General features: G+C 30.4%; 1 protein-coding gene across 2 annotated transcripts in view; it reads left to right on the plus strand.

Moving 5' to 3' along the window:
- The window catches only part of KLHL1 (kelch like family member 1), a 282,548-nt gene that overhangs the window by 186,816 nt on the left and 82,433 nt on the right, over positions 1–13,299 (plus strand). The gene's annotated exons all lie outside the window — the stretch shown is intronic.

Here is a 13,299-nt window from a genome sequence, read left to right on the forward strand (position 1 = left end):
ATCAGGAGCCTAAACATAAATTGATACATGTCTTGGATCTGAGGGATCATTAGCAAATATTCAGATCTACAAGTACAAATTCCTGAATACTCATTTGTTTTACTATAATAGATTAATTCCTTTTTCTAAACAATAAGCAATTTGGAAACAGGATATATAATTATGTTTCTAATTTTAGAAATACTTGTTACTAATTCTGGGCTTTCAGTAAACATCTACTAAATTTATATTACAACCGACATAACTGATGTTAGTAGATGTCCAAAATGGACAAATAACGCATATTCATGAAACATTAGCTTTGATGTAAAATATACTGTTTCCCAGCATAAGTTTTATATTAATATGAAGCTCTCCCTTGTACTATTTTCAAGAAGTGAAAAGCAAAATGTAAACAGAAAATTGCTGTTACCTAAATACTTTTCCCATAGGACTCTTCAAGCAGAAAAAAAAATATTAGGGATTCTAGGATATTTTTCCTAAGTAATTAATCATTTGGAAAAATAAAATTATTTCATCAATGACATATACTTTAAATACTTCTTTTCAAATACTTCCATATACAAAATTTCATTTACTTCGTACGAAAAACTAATGTGACAGTATTTTTCTAGTACATTTTGATTTTGACAGAGGTTCAGAAACTTTCTTAATTTCTATGATTTAGTAAATAGTTAAGGTAGAGTTTAAATCTAGAGGGTTGTATAATTCCAAAATTTGTATCATTTCTTCTACTCTTTTACCCACATTTAACCTCTTAATGATGCTAAGAATTACTTTTTATTAAATGCCAGTGAAAAACCTGACATACTTCAATTCTTATTAATTTTTTCCAAGATTTTACTAAAGATAAGAATTCATTTTTTAGTACGGTATGTAAATAAAAAAGTCCCAGGCCAGCTAAATAAATTTTATTTTATGATTTTAGAGAATACATTAGGAATATATGAAAGTATGTGCTTGAAAATTTTGAATATGCTATTATATTACATTTATTTCCCTTTCATGTTTGGTAAGTTAATTTTTATGCACACAAAATTATAAGTATTTTATAATCCCCCTTACTTTCAAATTCCTTGTTTTATCAATTTCTTATGTACTTTACCTTTTAATTATGTATTTTCAAATGTAATATAACATGTTGAATTAAATTCAACCTACACGTTAAAATTTTATTCTAATAATAGGAATAAAACCCCACAAAATTAGTATTTTTAAATGTCCAAAAATATGTGTACTCAATGTCCAGAAAATTTATATACATGAATACAAATTTATTAAGGTCACATTCCTATTAAAATAAAAGTCATTACAAATATTCTAAATCACTCATGTTTTTTAAAATTTAACTTTCATGGTCCTATTTTCTCTTCAATGCACAAGTTATATGAAAAAGCAAATTGATTATTTTTCATTGAGAAATAAAATTTATTTTATATTTAAAGTATCCACTATGATACTTTGAAATACATATACATTGTGCAGTGGCTACATCAAGCTAGTTAACATATAAATTACCTCACCTACTTACCATTTTTCAGTGGTGAGACAGTTAAAATCTACTCTTTCAACAATTTTCAAGTATATAATACATTGCTATAGTCATAGTGTTATGGAATAGATCTCTTTAACTTATTACTCTTGTCTAGCTGAAATGTTTGTACCCTTTGACCAACGTCTTCCCACTCTCCACCTCCCACTCCCAAGCCCTGGTGAACCACCAACTTTACTTCTATGAGTTTTCTGCATCTCCAAAGATAACCACTCCTTTGAATGTTTTTCAAACTTACATTAGTTTTGCCTATTTTTCAATTTCATGTGCATGGAATCACACATTTTGTACTATTTTATCTAAGATTTATTTCAATCAGCTTAACATTTTGGGGATTCATTCATGTTGATGTGTATGTCACTAGTTCATTCTTTTTAACTGATTAATAGTAACCTGTTTATCTATTCTCCTGTTTATGGAAAGCTGGAATATTTTCAGTTTTAGCTATTATAAATAAAGCTTCTGTAAATAGTCATGTACGAGTATTTTTGTGACGACTGTACAATTATGTTTAAGATAGACATATGCTGATATTAAAATTTATATTATATTTACCATGTATTACATTTGTAATACATTTTTTTGTCTTGTAAAAAAAAAGTATTCATGAAAAGTAAAACAGAAAATATTTTCTTACTGCTTGGAAACTATACCAACATATCGCCAAATGAATCACCAAAAAGGTGCTATTTTCATTATGGCTAATTTTCATTATGACAAATCATTAGTAACTTTATTTGCTTCTTCATGGTCTTTTCTACTAATAACATTTCATATGTTGTATAACAGCCTGGACTTCTTTGGCATTTTTATGCATGTGAAGTGTTTTTGATATAACAGAATTATAGGATGCATTATTTAATGTCAAAGCTTTTGAAGACTTTTACATGAATTCTGTTTCACACTCAAGTAGTCTTGATGCCTGACTTTTAAAGAATGCTTTTAGAAACATGCAGCACTTAATGTGATTCAGAAATACAAACATACACTTGTAGGTAATGATGTGTGCACATAATGATATGCTCACCAAGAGATGATTAAACAGTGAGAACAAAATTCATGAATAAATACCCAAGTGGAAAAGAACATTTAATTTACCCTATTACACTGGAGTCATATTAACTATACATATTACTCAAGGAATTCAACCATATCTGGAGAGAGAGAGAAAAAAGTGAATTTGAATGATAAGAGTGACATCAACTTCAATTTCTGTGGAGTGAGAGGTAGGAGAAGTGAAAATGCTGGTGGCTTAGAAAGTCCCAATATCCATGTAGTGTTGAGAGTATAGTTTCACATTTAGTTACTTATTTTTTATTTTATATAAAAGCAAATTATAAAAAAGAAAACTAGAGTATTTTATCAACAATAAGAAAATATCAAACTAAAATTATGTTTTCATACTAGATTTAAACTTGTATAAATATAGCTACATATACATGTATTTATTCATCTAGTCTAATATCTAATATGCATTTAATAAAAATGTAAGAAATTTTTTAAAAATAATTTTAATTATTCCAGTATTTGTGCCTTACATTCTTACTTTAGAGCCTAACCTCTCACCAACAGCCCCAAATATCTTTGGGGTGCATGATATTACCATTTTAATAAAATTGAAATAGTTGTGTGAGCCTTGTAAACTTTAACAAGGTAATTAAATAGTCTAAATGTGGGTGTGCTTCATATGTAAAATAGGAATAATAACATTACCTACCTCTTTGAGACATTTTGAGATATGTCAATGCAAGGATACATGTAACTTAACTGAATGCTGATTCACTATGAAATGGTGGGAGTGATATTTTGAAATGTTATGACATATATTATTCATTGCTGGCAATTTTTTTTCACATCTAAGCCTCTATTCATTGGAGTTGAAGCTACTGTGGCTTCACAGAGCAAATTCAGTTAATAGGTAAGGTCCCGGTAGCAAGCTTTTGACTTCTAAACAAAGTTTCTTTTGAAAGGAAGTTTATGAATGATGAGTTAAATTATAAAAACATAAAGTTATGCTTTTTCATAACTAATGTACACATATATATTTTAAACACACTATATTTATTTGCCATTGTTTTCTAAATTTTATATGCATCAAAATTTCAACATCAATATCAGTATGTTCTTTATCAGGTAATTATTTTAAAACAGCAATCATTCTTTATTATAAGGATAGTATAATTAAATATATTTTATAGCAATTATACAAATAAATTATTTTCACACATATTATTCTTAATATTTGCTTGGCCTACTGTCATAAGATTCTAGTTTGAGATATTTTTATTGTGCATAATTCATTGCCTTTATTCCTTTTAAGTGACTCAAGAATCTCTCTTAGTGACCGTTGCCACTGCCTGCTTCTGAAGCATGGGCAGAAATTAATAATTATTTTATATATTTGGCAGTCTAATTATGATTCTATCAGATTCAAATTGCTTGTGTAGGTACTCATATGCTGAATAGAAAATGTCATTTTCTGATAATGCTGCTAATATTTTTTCTCCCAAATTAGCAAAAAAGGAGCTTTTTAAAACTTTCTGTCACAATAATTAGAAATTATTAATTATGAAATAGGATCAAAACTGTATCCATTTTACTGCCATAGTGCTCTTTCCTACTCACAGGATGACAGCAGGCAAGCAGAGAGCCTTTCTGGCTTTAATTAAGGCATTTATAATAGACTATTTAGTTTCAAAGAAAGAGTAAACCAAATTAAAAGTTGAGAATCTTTCAAATTGATAATCTTTGGAGATGAAGTAGAGAAAATAATAAGAAAATTTTACTCTTAGATTGTTCTGTTTATCACCTTATGTATGATAGCTGTGAACACAATGATGCCTAAAAAAATGCCAAGTATGCAGATAGCATGCCAAGCCCACAGTGCAGTGACTGTTCCATTAGATAGTGATTAACTGAGTGAAAAGCTGAAGGAGAATTAAAAGCATCCTTTCTTTCTATATTTTTTGCATTGACAGCCTAGATGCAGCCACAAGTCAATTATTGATTTTAATTCACAGCCAGGTGTCTTATCAGAGAGCCTTAAATCTTTCATGTAAATTCAAAGGAAATATTCCTAGTGTGGCTAATAAGAAGAATGTGGTGGGAAGGCGATGAAGAAAATTACAAAGGAGTGAAAAGTTTTGATTATGAGCTATAAAATAAAAACTTAATTTCCCAGAGATTTTCTATTGGATGATTTTATTATAGAGCATATATTAGTGTGTTGTAATATTCAGTATGTGCCTTGGATTTTTATATATTTTAAATTAAGAAATCATCTGACTTTAGGAATAAACTCCTGATATTTTTCTCTTTCTATTCAAAGGACTGGCCAGATCATTTTATGCTGAACTTGTCTCATCACTCTTTGCATTATTATCAGTACTGTTAAAAGGCAAAATGGAAAGTGAGATATCTAGGTGAAATTAGCCATCTTGACCTGATTTTTACCTCCTTGGCTTGAACTGGACAGGCTGCACTTTCAAGAACTTTTAAAGAACAGCTTTTCATACTGCAATTCTACAACTGGATAATTTTTGAAGCTTTTTATTCAGTAGTAATCATCATATGGCTTTAAGAAAATGATTCACTTACAATTCTGTGACAAAGAAACCTGAGTGTTTGCAATTAGGTGGGAGAAATAACTTTATAATACTGTATAACTTTCTGAAGAAGGCAGTATAATAAAAGAAATCTTATTTTTTTCATCTTTGCCCTTTTGAGTACTGCCCTACTTGATGCCTGCCTCAGTAACCCCATTCAGTCACTTTGGCTCCACTTCAGCACTTTTTCTTTGAACTTGAAATATATCATTGGGGATTACTTGTTCAAGGTCACCAGTGTGAACAAAGCTGTAGAAACAACTCGAAACCACAAATAAAATTGCCAGCCAAAGACCAGTTTGCTTTTCACACACAAAGAATCATCTTCTGAAACAGACACCCACTTACTGGTTGCTAAGGGATATTTTAGAGGAGAACCTTACCTCCCCAAGGGTCCCAGGGAAAGAACTAAGTTAAGACAGGGTATCTACTTCCTTACCAATCTGTAGAATTAGAAAAGATGCTCATGTGTTAAGTTAAATTCTTGCTTATGTCATCCCCAGTGAATCTTTAGACAAGGGACTTTCAGCCCCCAGAAGCTGTGTTCTTTATCCAAAGATGAAATTCATCTCTGTCAGGTAAAAAGTGAATCACCTGTCCATGAAGTTTCCTTTCATAGCCTTATCTTCACTGGAAAGAGACAAATCTGAATGAATGTCTTGTAACCATTTCTGGTGTCTCTTCTGAGGACAGTTCAGGGTTAAAACTATAGGCCAAATTCTTTTAAGTTTATTCTAATAGTAACTTTATTTTGTCTCTTGATAGTCAGAGGATTTAGACCACATCATTGTATATTCTCTAGATCTTTCGATGAATGCAGATTGATCAGGAATAGTGTGCTATGATAAAAGGCCCATGATAATTATAAATTCTTGAGCACTTAGTACATTCTTTTTGATCAATATTCCTGTGAATATACAGTAAATGATAATAAATACATCCTATCTCCACATTAAGTCTCCTTTGTAGAACCATGGGATAAGAAGTCTGAGTGGGTGTTTGCATATGTTTCATGAATACTTGATCTTAATCCTCCAATGTATGGTTACTTTCTGTCAAAGAAAAAGAGAACTCCCCAGAGCTACATTAAATTAACTTCTATGATAAAGACTCACAGAGAATAAGCAAAATATTTAGCGATAAGCACAAGTCACCTAATGTGGCACTAATTGTGAGCCTTCATTTAAAAATGAGTAAACCTCTATGCATCATAGAAGGCTTTCAATTACAATATTTTTGTCAGGGTGTGTGTTCATTTATGAAAAAGAAAAAAATGTATTTTCCAAAGGTTTGTAGTTTAGGTGCAGATCAATGGAACCTCATGTTCTTTTACTATGCTTCCGAAAATACATTTTAATAATTTATATTTTTCCCATACAATCAGTACCGCTAGAACCCAATTGTCATGACAGCCATGTTTTCCCTTAATTTATCCATGCCCCTATTTTCAACAAAAGATAGAAAAATTCAGAAAAATATTTTAAAAAGGTGTTTATTGGGACAAAGAGTATTTTAATAATAACATACATATCAAGTGTTTGGCTCATTTTTGGCAAATGATGTTAGTTATAAAAATAAATATTTAATTTGAAAATGACAGTTATTAATAGTATGAGTTTATGTCCCAAGAGCACTTATTAAGAAGATGAAAAAATAAAACAAACGGATAAAGAGGTATCTTAGTACTATGTTTGTATAATAAAATGTTTTCCATTCATGTGTATAACTTATTATATTAAAATTCTCATATGAATTAGAGTTATTTCTGGCTTTCTTTTCAGATTCATTAATATCATTAATATATTTTCTTCATCAGTAAGTTTTTTTAAAATCTCTATAGTTATACAATATTTTCTAACATCTGGTAGGGGATTTTTCCTGAGGAATTGTCTGTCTCTTATTATTAGAAATTGTCTGTTTCTTAAGCATTTATTTCCTCAGATTTTATAATTGAATTTAAAGAGAAATGACAGTATAGTTTTATAAATGCCTTGTACAAATATTAATATATTAATTGCATTTATATAATATGATGATAATTTTGGCAATGCCACTCATTCAAAATCAGTATAGTTTTCTTTTTTTTACTCATTCAACTGACATCTGTCAGTAGAGTTTTAAATTTTTTCTTTATCTGAAACTGGCCTTTATCTTGCTGATTTCATTTTGAGATAATTTGCTCTTAGAGGTGTTATTTTGAATAGGTTTTTCTCTTCACAATCTAGATGATTTATATTTTTATTAAACAATGTGTTGATTTTTGTATTTTGCTTTTCTGATTTACCTACTTCCAGAAATATTTTATTTTTTCTAAGATTTTAAAGTTGATAGTTTTTGGTTATTAAAGTGAACTATTACATGTAATACAAATAATGAAAAATGTGTCCTATACTCTTCTTTCTTTTGGCTATGAGCCAATAACTAGTCATCTTTTTGTATTTCCTGATTTTAATGAAATTAGTTTAATATTAAGCATAATGTTAGATTTTCAAAATTTATAGGGTTACTTCAAAACATAGCGTTATGCTTAATGATAAATTTATATCTCTATACATAGCCTCAGATCAGTCTATGACTATCTTACAAATAGTTTATAGTGAGCATGGCTGTGGAATGTTTTTGTTTTTTTATTTGGCACACATGAAATTATTATTATGACTTTAAAATATTGACAAGGCTATTTTTATAAAATATAACAAATTATCTAGAAAATAAAAACTTTTATTTGTGCCTGAAAAATATTTCCCCTGCAATGATACCTTTTATATAAGTATAAACATGTTATTCCACAGCTATCTTTTTGGTAGATTTATGGATACATGCATGTCAATAAAATGCTTATACTATGAAAAACTCAAGAAATAAGTAATTCTTTGTAATCATATTTTCTTTAAACTTTGAGGTGTTATGTTACAAGTATCATGAAAAATATCTCTGATTTAAAATTTTTCCAAAATGCTTCTGACTATTAACTGCTTTTTAAAAGAGAATCCGTCTTATGTAACTTAATCTTTTCCTAATGATTTGATAATATCAAGATCATCATCAGTGTTTAACCATGATGCTCTTTAGGTGTAATATATTTTTGTTTGTGAGTTGCTGCTGTTTTATAACCATAAGTGATTGTTCTATGCATGTTTTCCTAATTACTTCCTCATTGTCAGCTATTGCTGCTTTTAGTTGTCACAGATCATCCTTGTTTATGGGTTTGTAAAAAGGCTTGGAAGTCAGGTAACTGAGTTTATCAATATTGCATTAAAATTGTAGTAAAAAGTTGTTATAGGAAGAGCTAAGAGACTCTGGTGAGTTGAATAAAAGAGCTTTATTTTCTTTCTAGGCGTTTTTTGTGACAACTATTTTGTCAGTTAAGAAAACATTTATCACTGAATTCTGTGCTGTATTCAAGATAAATGAGATTGCCCAATATTTCAATAATAGATACTGGAACCTATCCTGCTGCTGTAATGCCAAAATAGAATATATAAGCATTAATTCTTATCATTCCTATCCCCCAAATAATCGTATTTTCCTGTATGAATGAACATCTCCAGAGAGACCCAGAACCTCACTTTGATGACATCTTGACCACTTTTTCTCAGTTTTATATTTTGAGAAAGGAGTCTACTATTTCTTTTGTCATGGGGGAAGCAGTTGTGTATTTGTATTGTATCTATAATCTTCTAGTTAGATTATTGAACTTGGAAAACAAATATTTTATAAATTGTAAAAACAGATAAAAAAAAAACTATACGGTATTGCTGCTGTAACAAATCACCACAAACTTAGTGGCTTAAAACAACCGCTGTCTATTATTACCTCAGAGTTCTGTAGGTTAGAAGTCTTGGATGGCATGTCTGGATTCTCTACTCAAGATCTCAAAAGGCTGACATCAAGGTGTCTCATGGGCTTTACTCTAACCTGGAGCTTGGAGTCTTCTTCCAAGTTCATTATGAGTGCTGACAGAATAAATTCCCCGAGGGTATAGAACTGAGGAACTGAGGTACTCCTGGCTATCATGTATGGATCACTCTCAGCTTCTAAAGGCCCCCCCCATTCCTTCTCCTGTGGCCCCTCTATCTTCAAAGCTGCAACAATCAGGTGAGCCTTGCTCATACTCCAAATCTCTCTGATTTCATCTTCTACAGCTAACCGGAGAAAGCTCTCCTTTCCCTTCTACCCCTAGCCAGAGAAATCTCTGCACTTTCAAGGGTCATGTCATCAGGCCAACACAGGTAATAATACCCCTATCATAAGGTCAACCGTACCATATAGCATAGCAATCAATGGCCTGATATTTTACCATATTCACAGTCCTGGAAAATAGGTCATTCAATCTCAGGAAGGAGGATTTTTAAAAATTCTGCCTACATATATTAATTGTAAAGAGAAGTGTTCTCAGAGTGGACTCTAGAGCCAGGTTAATATTGTGGATCCACCAGTTATTATCTGAGAGATGAGCATATAACTAAAATTTTCTCTACTGTGGTTTCTTTTCTGTAAAACTGACATATTAATACCTTTCTCATCAGGTTTTTAAGAAAATGAAATGTACTAATACAGGTAAAACTCTTAGATCAAGGAAGTACTCATTAAATATTATCTATTAAATATATTATTTGTGAACTCCTTCACAGAACATCTTTATTCAATATTTATTTCACAAGTTTATTTCAATAAAAGATATGCATAAAATGTCAAGTAGTCCTGAATTAATATATATGTCATTATTTCCCTTGTTAGTATGAATATTTTTTAAGGCTAGTCAAGTGAAACAGTGACGGTGGAGAAGGAACAAAGAAATCTGTAACTGGTTATGATCAATTAGTTGTAGATATACCATTATACTTGGACCAGCCTTATGAATATGAATACTTTCTAGAGAAAAGTATCAGTGATCATATCAGGAATTATTTCCAATAATGCAACATCAAAATTTCATATTACTATACATACTAAACACTTAGCCCTTACCTGACACATAGTCTATAATAAATAAACTATAAAGTAGATATTAATGCATATAATTATATCATATATTGTTTTATATCATATAATCTCAAAAATACCTATCTAATTTTATTTCACATATTCTATATATCATGAATGAAATTCACCTTTGAATTACAGAACTACATTAAGTTGGGAAGCTTTACAAATTGTTTTTTTTTTTTTTTTTTTTTTTTTTTTTCAGAATTTTACAGGGTTACACATATTTTGTTTACATAATTTGTTTTTGTACAGTCTGAATCAAAGTTATAAATGTGCCCTTCACCCAGTTAGTGTACGCTGTACCCATTAGGTGTGAATTTACTCATTCCCTCCTTCCCCTCCCACCTACTTGATTTTTCTTGAGTTTTTCTTCCATATGTGCACATAAGTGTTGATTGATTGCTTTTGATTTTTAATTAAATTATATAATATATTTTATGAAATAATATTATTACTGTACGAAGTGATAGCTCACAGAAAGACAGCAAAATTTTCTATAAGAGTTAATGCAACCTTCACACTTAATAACAGGAATGGTCTAGAGCTTAAAATGTAAAACATCATGGATCTACCCACTCCTAATAATAGTTCTCTATGGCCAGACATGACCATGTGCTTGTTTTAATGGGCCTAAACACTATTTTAAATTAGTTGAACATTTTTATTGTTTGGAAATTCCACATTTAAAAAATGTAGTTTTCTGCCTCTTCTTAAGTCAGAAAACCTGGCAATATTCAGCTAGAATTCCCAGTGGCAATAACAGAGTAAAAACTATTCCCTTTAGATAGAGCAGGCACTCCCAAGTTTATGAAAGTTGTCATGAGTCTATTGTGCCTGCAGTCTCACATTTTAAAGTCATGCTTTCACCTTGTAGGCATAGTTTCATTAACAGAATAACCCCAACGTCACATAACATTGATGATTTCATTAGCAGAGTAACCCCAATGTAACTATGTCTTAAAATAAACTTTACTTTTGGATCTCTTCCAAATTTATCAACTACCACCACAGCAGTACACACTAACTCATACTCTGTTTTTAGTTTATATAATGACAAGTATTGTTTTTACTTTAAGGAAAAATAAAGGCTAAAATTACTCAGGATAGCTTTCTTCTTCCTCTGACTCAGGGAACAGCCAAAGGAATACATACAATCTTATAAACAAAGGAAAACAACAAAATCCACAAATTCATAAACTAATAATAATGATAGAATTAGGAGGTTTATACAGATAGCTAGTAAAGTAGGTTGGTGAGGAAATTTCTTAAAGAATATTATTATTAATAACTTTCATAAGGAAAAGGAAAGCATATGCTTAAATTTGAGATTGTTAAAAAGCAAATAAAATATTTACAATACATGCAGACTGAATAAGAAAATCAATTACATTGGCTAAAATAAAGATCCTTTTATTTTGTATTGAAATGATCCTTTTCATTTTGTATTAGTAAATGTTTTATAAATAAGCAAGATTGAAGACTGGAATAAAAATAAGCCTTGGTTTCTAGGGTAGGCTGAATAAATACCCCACCCCCCTAAATTCATATACTAAAGCCCAGAACCTCTGAATATATTAGGTTCCTAGCAAGGGAAAGATAGTCTGCAAAGGAATTAAGGTTGCTAATCAAATGAAAATATAAGCACACTATTCTACATTATGTCAGATTAAATTAGGGTGAGCCCAATATAATCCCAAAGGTCAACATCAGAGAAATGTAATGTTACTGGCTTTGAAGAATAGCAATAAGGAATGTGGGTGACCTCTAGAAAATGGAAAAAACAAGAAAACTGATTTTCTCCTAGAGTCTCCTGAAAGGAACATAGCCCTGCCAAACACCCTGATCTTTGTGCAGTAAGACCGATTTCAGACTTCTGACCTCTTCAACCATTGAGATAATAAATTTGTATCTTTTAAACCACTAGGTTTGAGATAATTTTTTTTTACAGCAGTCACAGAAAATTAATACAGCTTGTCATTTGAAAAATGAAGGTAGGGATGAGCTCCTATTTCTGCTATAGCTACTTTAGAATAAGTGAATAGGTCCCTTTTGAAGACTGAAGTTAGAAGAAAAACTTTGAAAGTCAAAAATCCTATAGTGTTGAAATTTAAGCCATATATAGCTTGTTTGGATGAGACTTTAAATTCCAAATCAAGCCCTACTTTTTCCTTTTGAACCACAACGTATCTGGTTACACAGAACTCATTAACTTTACCCATTCCCAACTACTTCCTCTAAAAATGATAACTGGACCTCAAATTCTCTGCAAAGGCTTTGACCAAGGCTTTGGAGATTAAGGAAAGTATACTTGTTCAGATACTTACTTATTCCTTATCCACCCATCCCTGGAAAATATGAGTCTAATGGGATTGGGTTAATTAGGATTGGGTTATACTCTTTCTTCTGCTACCATTTGTCAAGAGTCAGTCACAAGAGACAGGTAGCTGCATATAATTTTCAAATTTTAGTTAGACATTCACGTAATAGCAAAGCTATCGAGCTTTGAAAATCTAGACAATCTTGAAATTATTCAATGATGTAGTTCATGGTAGAATTTTGATTTGTACATTGTTGAATAAAACATTCAATACCAACTATAATGAATATATCAAAACATAAAAATAAGAACATTCTTGAAAATATTGTGCATGTTAATAAATAGTCAAATAACTTTTGTGAACATTGCAATTTATTTTTATTCTAAAAATAATAATTGTATAATACTTCAAATTTAGTTATGTATGGGAATAAGCTTGTATTTTTTAACAATATCAAAAAGCAGATTTAATACATCTAATTCGGTGTCTATACTATTATTTCTTTGTTATCTTTAAATAAAAATTGAGCTTAAATTCATACACTTTTACTTAAATTAGCAAAATCTCTGCTATCAAGGTGTTCATATTTGTTTAGCTCATTGCTAGTTAGGTTCTGAAGAGTAAATGGATGCCCAGAGGAATGTATTCTTTAGATTTGCAAACTTTTACTATACATTATCAGTAAAATAGATTGCCCATGATTAAATAAAAATACACAAGAATGTTGATTCCCTTTGTAGGGATACTTAATCATTGTGGATGAAACATTGGTGAAGGTGAGTCTGAACATTAAGATCAAGCACTGCAGTGAGATCGGTGTTCGTTAGCTTATATT

The sequence above is a fragment of the Lemur catta genome, chromosome 13 (assembly GCF_020740605.2).
Source record: "Lemur catta isolate mLemCat1 chromosome 13, mLemCat1.pri, whole genome shotgun sequence".
Classification (NCBI taxonomy): domain Eukaryota; kingdom Metazoa; phylum Chordata; class Mammalia; order Primates; family Lemuridae; genus Lemur; species Lemur catta.